Below are 13485 nucleotides of genomic sequence, written 5' to 3'. Positions count from 1 at the left end.
CTTGAAATGATGCTCAACATTACTAATTGTTGAAATGCAAGTCAAAACTACATTGAGGTATCACATTACACCTGTCAGAATGACCATGATCAAAAAATCTACAAAAACTAAATGCTGGAGAGGGTGTGGAATAAAGGGAACCCTCATACACTATTGGTGGAAATGTAAGTTGGTACAGCCACTATGGAGGTTCCTTACTGTTCCACAACAGTATGGAGGTTCCTTAAAAAAAACTAAAAATAGAAGTACCATATGACCCAGCAATCCCACTCCTAAACATATACCCAGAGAAAACCATAATTCTGAAAGACACATGCAACCAACACTCACTGCAGCAGTATTTACAATAGTCAGAACATGAAAGCAACCTAAATGTTCATCAACAGAGGAATGGATAAAAATGATGTGGTACCTGTATACAATGGAATATTACTCAGCCATAAAAAAGAACAAAATAATTCCATTTGCAGCAACATGGATGACCTAGAGACTGTCATACTGAGTGAAGTAAGTCAGACACAAAGACAAACATGGTATCACTTATATGTGGAATCTAAAAAAAAAAGGGGGGGTGCAAATGTACTTATATACAAAACAGAAGTAGAGTAACAGATGTAGAAAACAAACTTATGGTAACCAGGGGATAAGAGGGGGAGGGATAAATAAGGGAGGTTGGCATTGACACATGCGCACTGCTATATTTAAAATAGACAATAGCCTTTTTAACTGGTTTCCATCTTCCATTGTGCCTCCCTAATAATCCACATGCTCCCTAAAATAGTCATTCTTAAAGTAAAGTGTCATTATGTTTCTTCTGTTTAAACCCTTCAGTAGATCACAGCATTAGAGTCCCTCAGTGATTTCCTGAAAGCAATTTCTCCATCCTTAGTCCACTCCCCCTGACCGTGCAACTAAGTCCACTGTCCACTGCTCAGACTCCCTGAGGCTTCAAGCCTGGGTGAAGCACCTGAAGTACCCTCTTTCTGAAATGTCTTCATTCTTCATCCCACACTTTCCTTCTTACCTTCCCAACAAGCTTAATTCCATCTTTGAGAAACTAGTTCAGATGTCTCCTCCTTAAATGTCCTCTTCTCACATAATTTGAACCTCAATTTACTTGCATCCTTGAACGTGATTAATTGCTGTCATATTTATTTGTTTGTTTATTTATTTGTTATTTATTTGTCATAGTTATTTGTTTATAGGTTTGTCCTATGTAGAGAGTGCCACTCTCTTGATTTGTCCCTTTATTGTCCAACACTTGACACAATGCCTAGTACATAGTAGGTCCTCAATGTTCATGGAATGGAGTTGAAATAACAAGATGCCTAGCTCTTTGTTTACTGAAATTGAAAGTTCTTGAGAAGCTGTATTATAGGCTCAAGTATACTGGGATCACCTAGATTTTGTGATTAGGAGATGAAATTCTGTAGCACCTTAAAATTCACCAGCAGACACATAGGTATAATGTGGGCTACAGGGAGTTTGATTTTAAAATCTCACTTAGTCAAAATGTATTGGCCACTGGACACTCTAAACCCATACTAGCAAATGGCAGTGAAATATTTGGATGTCTCCTAGCATCATTTCACAGGCCCTCTTCTGGTTTCTCCAATGAGTCCACTTGGAGGCCAGGTTAGCCCTGAGGATTTGACCTTAGGCAGTGGAAATTTCTCCTTCATGGATCACAGCCTCATTGTGTCAAAGGGGCTTGCATAACTCAATGAAGCTAAGAGCCATGCTGTGCAGGGCCACCCAAGGCAAATGGGGACAGATGTGTCATAGTTTCTGACAAAACATGCTCCACTGGAGGAAGAACTTGCATCCCAGTCCAGTACTGTTGCCTAGACAACCTCATGGACAGTACAGTTCAGTTCAGTCGCTCAGTCGTGTCCGACTCTTTGCGACCCCATGAATTGCAGCACGCCAGGCCTCTCTGTCCATCACCAACTCCCGGAGTCTACCCAAACCCATGTCCATCGAGTCAGTTATGACATCCAACCATCTCATCCTCTATCGTCCCCTTCTCCTCCTGCCTGCAATCCTTCCCAGCTTCAGGGTCTTTTTCAATGAGTCAACTCTTTGCATGAGGTGGCCAAAGTATTGGCATTTCAGCTTCAACATCAGTCCTTCCAATGAACACCCAGGACTGATCTCCTTTAGGATGGACTGGATGGATCTCCTTGCAGTCCAAGGGACTCTCAAGAGTCTTCTCCAACACCACAGTTCAAAAGCATCAATTCTTTGGCGCTCAGCTTTCTTCACTGTCCAAATCTCACATCCATACATGACCACTGGAAAAATCATAGCCTTGACTAGATGGACCTTTGTTGGCAAAGCAATGGCTCTGCTTTTAAGTCTGCTATCTAGGGTGGTCATAACCTTCCTTCCAAGGAGTAAGTGTCTTTTAATTTCATGGCTGCAATCACCATCAGCAGTGATTTTGGAGCCCAAAAAAATAAAGTCAGCCACTGTTTCCACTGTTTCCCCATCTATTTCCCATGGAGTGATGGGAACAGATGCCATGATGTTAGTTTTCTGAACGGTGAGCCTTAAGTCAACTTATTCACTCTCCTCTTACACTTTCATCAAGAGGCTCTTTAGTTCTTCTTCGCTTTCAGCCATAAGGGTGATGTCATCTGCATGTCTGAGGTTATTGATATTTCTCCCAGCAATCTTGATTCCAGCTTGTGCTTCTTCCAGCCCAGTGTTTCTCATGATGTACTCTGCATCTAAGTTAAATAAGCAGAGTGACAATATACAGCCTTGACGTACTCCTTTTCCTATTTGGAACCAGTTTGTTGTTTCATGTCCAGTTCTCACTGTTGCTTCCTGACCTGCATACAGGTTTCTCAAGAGACAGATCAGATGGTATGGTATTCCCATCTCTTTCAGAATTTTCCACAGGTTATTGTGATCCACACAGTCAAAGGCTTTGGCGTAGTCAATAAAGCAGAAATAGATGTTTTTCTGGAACTCTCTTGCTTTTTCGATGATCCAGCAGATGTTGGCATTTTGATCTCTGGTTCCTCTGCTTATCCTAAAACCACTTTTAACATCTGGAAGTTCACGGTTCATGTACTGTTGAACTCTGGCTTGGAGAATTTTGACCATTACTTTACTAGCATGTGAGTTGAGTGCAATTGTTCGGTAGTTTGAACATTCTTTGGCATTGCCTTTCTTTAGGATTGGAATAAAAACTGACCTTTTCCAGTCCTGTGGCCACTGCTGAGATTTCCAAATTTGCTGGCATATTGAGTGTAGCACTTTCACAGCATCACCTTTGAGGATTTGAAATAGCTCAACTGGAATTCCATCACCTCCACTAGCTTTGTCCGTGGGGATGCTTCCTAAGGCCCACTTGACTTCACATTCCAATATATCTGGCTCTAGGTGAGTGATCACACCATCGTGATTATCTGGGTCATGAAGATCTTTTTTGTACAGTTCTTCTGTGTATTCTTGCCACCTCTTCTTAATATCTTCTGCTTCTGTTAGCTCCATATCATTTCTGTCCTTTATTCAGCGCATCTTTGCATGAAATGTTCCCTTGCTGTCTCTAATTTTCTTGAGAGCTCTAGTCTTTCCCATTCTATTGTTTTCCTCTATTTATTTGCACTGATCATTGAAGAGGGTTTTCTTATCTCTCCTTGCTATTCGTTTGAACTCTACATCAAATGGGTATATCTTTCCTTTTCTCCTTTGTTTTGCTCTCCTCTTTTCACAGCTATTTGTAAGGCCTCCTCAGAGAGCCATTTTGTTTTTTGCATTTCTTTTTCTTGGGGATGGTCTTGATCCCTGTCTCCTGTCAGTTCAGTTCAGTTCAGTCACTCAGTCGTGTCCCACTCTTTGCGACCCCATGAACCGCAGCATTCCAGGCCTCCCTGCCCATCACTAACTCTCTGAGTCCACCCAAACCCATGTCCATCGAGTTGGTGATGCCATCCAGCCATCTCACCCTCTGTCGTCCCCTTTTCCTCCTGCCCTCAATCTTTCCCAGCATCAGGGTCTTTTCCAATGAGTCAGCTCTTCACATTAGGTGGCCAAAGTATTGGAGTTTCAGCTTCAACATCAGTCTTTCCAGTGAACACGCAGGACTGCTCTCCTTTAGGATGGACTGGCTGGATCTCCTTGCAGTCCAAGGGACTCTCAAGAGTCTTCTCCAACACCACAGTTCAAAAGCATCAATTCTTCGGCACTCAGCTTTCTTTATAGTACAACTCTCACATCCATACATGACCACTGGAAAAATCATAGCCTTGACTAGATGGACCTTTGTTGGCAAAGTAATGTCTCTGCTTTTTAATATGTTGTCCAAGTTGGCATAACTTTCCCTCCAAGGAGTAAGCGTCTTTTAATTTCATGGCTGCAATCACCATCAACAGTGATTTTGGAGCCCAGAAAAATAGTTAGCCACTTTTTCCACTGTTTTCCCATCTATTTGCCATGAAGTGATGAGACTGGATGCCATGATCTTAGTTTTCTGAATGTTGAGCTTTAAGCCAACTTTTTCACTCTCCTCTTTCACTTTCATCAAGAGGCTCTTTAGTTCTTCTTCACTTTCTGCCATACGGGTGGTGTCATCTGCATATCTGAGGTTATTGATATTTCTCCCAGCAATCTTGATTCCAGCTTGTGCTTCCTCCAGCCCAGCGTTTCTCCTGATGTACTCTGCCTCTAAGTTAAATTAGTAGGGTCACAACATACAGCCTTGACATACTCCTTTTCCTATTTAGAACCAGTCTGTTGCTCCAGGTCCAGTTCTAACTGTTGCTTCCTGACCTGCATACAGGTTTCTCAAGAGGCAGGTCAGGTAGTCTGGTATTCCCATCTATTTCAGAATTTTCCACAGTGTTTTGTGATCCACACAGACAAAGGTTTGGCATCGTCAATGAAGCAGAAATAGATGTTTTTCTGGAACTCTCTTGCTTTTTCGATGGTCCAGCAGATGTTGGCCATTTGATCTCTGGTTCTTCTACCTTTTCTAAAACCAGCTTGAACATCTGGAAGTTCACAGTTCACGTATTGCTGAAGCCTGGCTTGGAGAATTTTAAGCATTACTTTACTAGCGTGTGAAGTGAGTGCAATTGTGCGGTAGTTTGAGCATTCTTTGGCATTGCCTTTCTTTGCGATTGGAATGAAAACTGGCCTTTTCCAGTCCTGAGGCCACTACTGAGTTTTCCAGATTTGCTGGCATATTGAGTGCAGCACTTTCACAGCGTCATCTTTCAGGATTTGAAATAGCACAACTGGAACTCCATCACCTCCACTAGCTTTGTTCGTAGTGATGTTTTCTAAGGCCCACTTGACTTCACATTCCAGAATGTCTGGCTCTAGATGAGTAATCTCACCATCGTGATTGTCTGGGTCGTGAAGAACTTTTTTGTACAATTCTTCTGTGTATTCTTGCCACCTCTTCTTAATGTCTTCTGCTTCTGTTAGGTCCCTACCATTTCTGTCCTTTATTGAGCCCATCTTTGCATGAAATGTTCCCTTGGCATCTCTAATTTCTTGAAGAGATCTCTAGTCTTTCCCATTCTGTTGTTTTCCTCTATTTCTTTGCACTATTGCTGAGGAAGGCTTTCTTATCTCTCCTTGCTATTCTTTGGAATTCTGCATTCAAATGGGTATATCTTTCCTTTTCTCCTTTGCTCTTCGCTTCCCATCTTTTCACAGCTATTTGTAAGGCCTCTTCAGACAACCATTTTGCTTTTTTGCATTTCTTTTTCTTGGGGATGTTCTTGATTCCTGTCTTCTGTACAGTGTCACAAACCTCCATCCATAGTTCATCAGGTATTCTGTCTATCAGATCTAGTCCTTTAAATCTAGTTCTCACTTCTACTGTATACTCATAAGGGATTTGATTTAGGTCATACCTGCATGGTCTAGTGGTTTTCTCCACTTTCTTCAATTTAAGTCTGAATGTGGCATTAAGGAGTTCATGATCTGATCCACAGTCAGCTCCCCATCTTGTTTTTGCTGACTGTATAGAGCTTCTCCATCTTTGGCTGCAAAGAATATAATCAATCTCATTTCGGTGTTGACCATCTGATGATGTCCATATGTAGAGTCTTCTCTTGTGTTGTTGGAAGAGCGTGTTTTATGACCAGTGTGTTCTCTTGGCAAAACTCTATTAGCCTTTGCCCTGCTTCATTCTGTACTCCAAGGCCAAATTTGCCTGTTATTCCAGGTGTTTCTTGACTTCCTACTTTTGCATTCCAGTCCTCTATAATGAAAAGGACATCTATTTTGGGTGTTAGTTCTAGAAGGTCTTGTAGGTCTTCATAGAACTGTTCAACTTCAGCTTGTTTGGCGTTACTGGTCAGGGCATAGACTTGAATTACCGTGATATTGAATGGTTTGCCTTGAACATGAACAGAGATCATTCTGTTGTTTTTGAGATTGCATCCAAGTACTGCGTTTCAGACTTTTTTGTTGACTATGATGGCTACTCCAATTTTTCTAAGGGATTCCTGCCCACAGTGGTAAATATAATGGTCATCTGAGTTAAATTCACCTATTCCAGTCCATTTTAGTTTTCTGACTCCTAAAATGTCGACATTCACTCTTGCCATCTCCTGTTTGACCACTTCCAGTTTACCTTGATTCATGGACCTAACATTCCAGGTTCCTATGCAACATTGCTCTTTACAGCATCGGAACTTTACCGTCACCAGTCACATCCACAGCTGGGCAGTGTTTTTACTTTGGCTCCATCTCTTCATTCTTTCTGGAGTTATTTCTCCGCTGATCTCCAGTAGCATATTGGGCACCTACCCACCTGGGGAGTTCATCTTTCAGTGTCCTATGTTTTTGCCTTTTCATACTGTTCATGGGGTTCTCAAGGCAAGAATACTGAAGTGGTTTCCCATTCCCTTCTCCAGTGGACCACATTTTGTCAGAACTCTCCACCATGACCCATCTGTCTTGGGTGGCCCTACATGGCATGGCTCATAGTTTCCTTGAGTTAGACAAGGCCATGGTCCATGTGATAGAGATCTACAAATGTGTATAACAGACTTGACCGTACTATATGTTTTCTTTTGCTCCTACATTTAAGAAATACTAATTAAGCACCTACTGTATGCTAGTTCTGAACCATGGGAATATAACAGTGATCAAAAAAATAAACCCAAATCTGTTAATCTTACATTCTGGTAGAGGAGACAACTAATAAGTAAAATACAGATTTTATGAGATGAAGAAAATAAGAGAGTGTGAGATTGGAGGCATAGGCAGAGGGAGATGTTGCAATTTTAAAGGTTGATTATGAAGTGGTTCATTGAGATGGTGACATCTGAGGAAATCTCTGAAGGAGAAAAGAGAGCAAACTTTCTGGGGAAAGACTATTCCAAGCAGGAATAATCAAATTCAACATCCCCAAGACAGGAGGGCCCCGATGTACATAAGAACCAGCATTTAAAGAGGTGACCGAAAGGAGAGAGGAAACTAGGTGATCTCAGGGAGGTCAGGGGTTCTAGTATTGCAAGAGATCCTGTGGGTTCTTATAAGGACTGTGGCTTTGACACTGAGCAATATGGGGAGCAATATGAGGAGCAATATGAGGTATAGCATAATCTGAGTTAGGGTTTAAGGACCTCTCTTACTGTGTTGAGGATAGATGTTAGGGCCAAGCGGAAAAGCAAAGATAAGACAGGAAGTTGTTGCAGTCAATGTAGGAGAGAAATGATGGTGACCTGCAAGGAGAAGTGAGTGGGCTGAGGGGACAAGAAGTGGTCAAATTCCAAATGCTTCTTTGATGCCATATAGACAAAGGGAGAGGAAGAGAAGAGTCAAGTTCAAGTCTGAGGTTTCTAAGTTATTGGAAGGATGAGGTTGGCCTTAACTGTGACAGATAAGGTGGTGGGAGGAGTGGGTTTGGAGGGCAGTTGGGGAGGTTGTTATTAGACAACTGAGTGGGCTTGTAAGAAGACAGTTGGATGTATGAGTTCGGAGTTCAGGGATGAGGTTGGACTGGAGATAAATTTAGGAGTCATCTACGTGAGAATGGATGAGCTCACCAAGGAAGTGAATGCAGATGGAAAATAGAAAAAAGAAGAGATCCATGGACAGAGCTACCCAGGGAGAACAGATCTAAGCTCAGAGAAGCTGTGGAGGGTGGAAAGAGATGGTACAAAAGTAATAAAGTGCCCTGTCTGGAGAAAGCAAGCACGGAGGAGGGAGAAGCCCATGGAGTCAAATGCCTCTGCTGAGTCGGGATAGTCAAGTGCTAAAACCTCACCAGTCCATCTAGCGGAGTGAAAGGAGTTGGTGCTTTTGAAAAGAGCAGTTCTAACAGTGGAGGCGAGTGTGAATTAGAGTAGATCCTGTAGGGATGAAGAAGACAGGGACTGAAGAAATGTGCAAACAAGTATTCCAAGTGTTTTTTAAGATGAGCAGAGAAATGTGGGGGTAACCAAAGGCAGAAATGAATAGGGATGGATTTTCTTGAAAGTTGTGAAAAATAATCACATGTCTGTATGCTGGTGGAAATGACTCTGTGTAGAGGGAAAATTAACGATGTAAGAGAGAAGAATTTCTGGGGCATGGTCTTGAATAGGAGAATGGGAGTAAGATGCAAGGTACGAGTGAGAGGTGAGGAGGAGTAACAAGGGAGGGTGTGGGTGCAGAGTAGAGGTGGGTAATGGGACCTTTGGGAGATCTTGGTCATTCATCAGCTGAAAGTGAGGATAGAGGGGGAGGTAGTGTCTAAGCAGAGAAGAGAAGATGTGAAATAGGTGTCTAGGAGTGTGGGACAGTAAACAGATGATGAAAATATAGTACAACATTTTGGGCAGAATTTAGGGCCCACTTGAGTTCTGTCATCACGAACTTATGATTAGACCACTCTTGGCATGGTCTTTGCACAGCCACATTCCGCTGTGAGGAGAAGAAGGTGGAGAAGACAGTGCAGATCCAGGAGTCTGCTCACTGGACACCCCCAGGCCCGGTGGTGTGTTGGGTTTGGGAAATCAAACATTCCCTATCTGAGAGGACTCTTGAAGAAGCAGCAGCATCATAAGGAGCTAGGATTTAGAGAAGGTTCAAGAAAACAATCTGAAAAGAGGTTGAAATTTTAGAGGACAGTGATGCTATGTTCCAAGAAAGTATGGACGGATTGGGAGAGTTTTGGAGGATGGGTGATGGGGACGTGCTGAGCAAGACGGAGATTCTATTGCAGGAGGTGAGTGATGGTCTGCAGTCCGGACCCGAGCTTCTTGTGGAGATGAGGTCTCAGAACAAGTTCAGTTCAGTTCAGTCACTCAGTCGTGTCCGACTCTTTGCGACCCCATGAATCACAGCGCGCCAGGCCTCCCTGTCCATCACCAACTCCCGGAGTTTACACAAACCCATGTCCATTGAGTCGGTGATGCCATCCAACCATCTCATCCTCTGTCGTCCCCTTCTCCTCCTGCCCCCAATCCTTCCCAGCATTAGGGTCTTTTCCAATGAGTCAACTCTTCTCATGAGGTGGCCAAAGGATTGGAGTTTCAGCTTCAACATCAGTCCTTCCAATGAACACCCAGGGCTGATCTTCTTAGGATGGACTGGTTGGATCTTCTTGCAGTCCAAGGGACTCTCAAGACTCTTTTCCAACACCACAGTTCAAAAGCATCAATTCTTCGGCGCTCAGCTTTCTTCACTGTCCAAATCTCACATCCATACATGACCACTGGAAAAACCATAGCCTTGACTAGATGGACCTTTGTTGGAAAGTAATGTCTCTGCTTTTAAATATGCTATCTAGGTTGGTCATAATCTTCCTTCCAAGGAGTAAGTGTCTTTTAATTTCATGGCTCCAATCACCATCAGCAGTGATTTTGGAGCCCAAAAAAATAAAGTCTTCCACTGTTTCCGCATCTATTTCCCATGAAGTGATGGGACCAGATGCCATGATCTTAGTTTTCTGAACGTTGAGCTTTAAGCCACCTTTTTCATAACAAGGCTTAGTGACAAGACTGGGAGTTCTGGGGCATCGGGGACTGGGAGGGGGACATTTTAGCAAAAGCCAGAGTCCTTGGCTCTTTTCTTCATTCCTCTCACTATTTTCTAGCTTATAGATCTCATTGTTTCTTCAGACATAGGCATACAGACTATACTATCCCAGTGTGGAGAACAGATTGAGGCAGAGCTTCCCCGGTTAAAGCTGAAGGGAAATAAGGCAGCATCCCTCAGATGGCCCAGGAGTGCTGCCACATTTCAGGGCTCCTCAGAGGTCCTCGAATTTCATGTAGTCATTGCTCCTATGCTGAAGAGAGACACTGAGGAAAATGCAAAGCCATGTATAAGAAAGTAGAGATTACATACCCAATAATCACATAAGTCTTTTTAAATCCTTTGTCAACAGTGCTGATTGCTTTTTTATTCCATACAATAAACTTTTCAAATAAACAAGTGGTTTGCAATATCCTTTGGGATCTCTTCATGTCATTTATGATCCAGATAGCATTGCTGTTGTTACCTATTATGTACATAGAAAAAACCCATAGTTTTGCACAATCTTGACTTATTAATAGATTGGGTTCTCCAGAAGCAGAGCATGAAGCAGAGGTCTAAATGCAAAGGGTTGGTTATGGGAGTGCTCCCAGGAGAGCCCGGTCAAGAGAGAAAAGGACAGACCCAGAAGATGTAAATTTAGGAGATGTCTTAAGGAGGTAGCTTCAGCCTGCAATGCTGCAAGGGAGCTCTCGAGAGTGACAACTCAGGTTCCAATCTGATTAGACAGAAGGCTTATTTCCACACCTGTGAGGCCATTGCAGAGGAGGAAGTCGCAGGGGAAGCTGTGAGCCCCTAGATACTTCCAGGCAAAACATCCAGGAATCTGAGGGCTATTCTTCAGACAAAAGTAGCAGACACGGTTCAAGAAAATTGGAGATACCAAGGGAAAATTTCATGCAAAGATGGGCTCAATAAAGGACAAAAATGATATGGACCTAACAAAAGCAGAAGCTATTAAGAAGAGATGGCAAGAATACACAAGAGAACTGTACAAAAAAAGATCTTCATGACCCAGATGATCACAATGGTGTGATCACTCACCTAGAGGCAGGAATCCTGGAATGTGAAGTCAAGTGGGCCTTAGGAAACATCACTACGAACAAAGCTAGTGGAGGTGATGGAATTCCAGTTGAGCTATTTCAAAGCCTAAAAGATGATGCTGTGAAAGTGCTATACTCAATATGCCAGCAAATTTGGAAAACTCAGCAGTGGCCACAGAACTGGAAAAGGTCAGTTTCCATTCCAGTCCCAAAGAAAGGCAATGCCAAAGAATGTTCAAACTACCGCGCAATTGCACTCATCTCACATGCTAGTAAAGTAATGCTCAAAATTCTCCAAGTCAGGCTTCAACAATACGTGAACCGTGAACTTCCAGATGTTCTAACTGGTTTTAGAAAAGGCAGAGGAACCAGAGATCAAATTGCCAACATCCACTGGATCGTTGAAAAAACAAGAGAGTTCCAGAAAAACATCTATTTCTTGCTTTATTGATTATGCTAAAGCCTTTGATTGTGTGGATCATAACAAACTGGAAAATTCTGAAAGAGATAGGAATACCAGACCACCTGACCTGCCTCTTGAGAAACCTGTATGCAGATCAGGAAGCAACAGTTAGAATTGGACATGGAACAACAGACTGGGTCCAAATAAGAAAAGGAGTACGTCAAGACTGTATGTTGTCACCCTGCTTATTTAACTTATATGCAGAGTACATCATGAGAAACGCTGGGCTGGAGGAAGCACAAGCTGGAATCAAGATTGCCAGGAGAAATATCAATAACCTCAGATATGCAGATGACATCACCCTTATGGCAGAAAGTGAAGAAGAACTAAAGAGCCTCTTGATGAAAGTGAAAGAGGAGAGTGAAAAAGTTGGCTTAAAGCTCAACGTTCAGAAAACTTAGATCATGGCATCCGATCCCATCACTTCATGGCAAATACATGGGGAAACAGTGAAAACAGTGGCTGACTTTATTTTTCTGGGCTCCAAAATCACTGCAGATGGTTACTGCAGCCATGAAATTAAAATATGCTTACTCCTTGGAAGAAAAGTTATGACCAACCTAGACAACATATTGAAAAGCAGAGACGTTACTTGGCCAACAAAGATCTGTCTAGTCAAGGCTGTGGTTTTTCCAGTGGTCATGTGTGGATGTGAGAATTGGACTATAAAGAAAGCTGAGTGCCGAAGAGTTGATGCTTTTGAACTATGGTGTTGGAGAAGACTCTTGAGAGTCCCTTGGACTACAAGGAGTTCCAACCAGTCCATCCTAAAGGAAATCAGCCCTGTGTGTTCATTGGAAGGACTGATGTTGAAGCTGAAACTCCAATACTTTAGCCACCTGATGCGAAGAACTGACTCATTTGAAAACACCCTGATACTGGGAAAGATTGAAGGCAGGAGGAAAAGGGGACGACAGTGGATGAGATGGTGGGATGTCATCACCGACTCAATGGACATGAGTTTGGGTCAGCTCTGGGAGTTAGTGATGGACAGGGATGCCTGGTGTGCTGCAGTCCATGGGGTCGCAAAGAGTCGGACACGACTGAGGGACTGAACTGACCGGTCTTTGAAAGACACACGCACCCCTCTACGAAGCCCAACCGTTCCTTTTCTAAGTAGAAAGCTGTCTTTCAAGTGGCAAAGATAACTTGCATAGACATTCAGAAGTAATTAATGTCACCTTTCAATTATCAGTATCCAGGGCTTTTTTTTAATATTTTGAATCTTGCTATCTTTTCCCTTGCACTTCTAGAAAGATGTATTACCACACATGATTGTGTGTGTGTGCTGAGTCACTTCAGTCATGTCGGACTCTGCAGTCCTGTGGACTGTAGCCCTCTAGGCTCCTCCATGGGATTCTCCAGGCAAGAATGCTGGAGTGGGTTGCCAGTTCTTCCTCAGGGGATCTTCCCGACCCAGGGATTGAACCTGCGTCTCTTAAGTCTCCTGCATTGGCAGGCAAGTTCTTTCCCACTAGCACCACCTGAAAAGCCCATATTGCAAAACACATGGGTCCATATTTTGAGAAAATCCAGGCTGAGCTAGTGTGTCTCTTACCAGATATATCTAAGCACAGGATTGAATGTGCTGTCTTAAATGAGAACAAAATGCATGTTTTAAAACTCCACTATTTTAGATGGACTTCAGTCTTCTTCACTTTCATTAATCTAAATACCTTAAATGTAAACGTTGTTTCAAAACTTATTACAAATAGTCATTCTTATATACATCCTCATATGTTTACTTCAAGGTGATTTCTGTTTTTCCCTTTAAATTGTGGCCTCTCTTCTAAGGATTAGAGAAGCATTATTTTAGCGTCCCAGTGTTAGACGTAATTTGTGTAACATTCAGCCCACTGACAGATTTAGAGATTAATTTCCAGACCTCTTGTGGTGCTGGGGGAAGCTCCTTAAGATTTTGAAAATGGCAACACTGTTGACTCCCTACTACTAAAGGTTACTTGTATCTGTATCCACACTAAT

The 13485-nt window shown here is 42.6% G+C and overlaps 1 protein-coding gene across 2 annotated transcripts in view; it reads left to right on the top strand.

Annotated features, from left to right (window-relative positions):
• Nucleotides 1-13485, top strand: part of UNC5C (unc-5 netrin receptor C) — a 405303-nt gene that overhangs the window by 317221 nt on the left and 74597 nt on the right. The gene's annotated exons all lie outside the window — the stretch shown is intronic.

The sequence above is a fragment of the Giraffa tippelskirchi genome, chromosome 1 (assembly GCF_054371585.1).
Source record: "Giraffa tippelskirchi isolate mGirTip1 chromosome 1, T2T-mGirTip1v1.2.pri, whole genome shotgun sequence".
Taxonomy (NCBI): Eukaryota; Metazoa; Chordata; class Mammalia; order Artiodactyla; family Giraffidae; genus Giraffa; species Giraffa tippelskirchi.
This window is presented reverse-complemented; position numbering and strand designations above follow the sequence as displayed.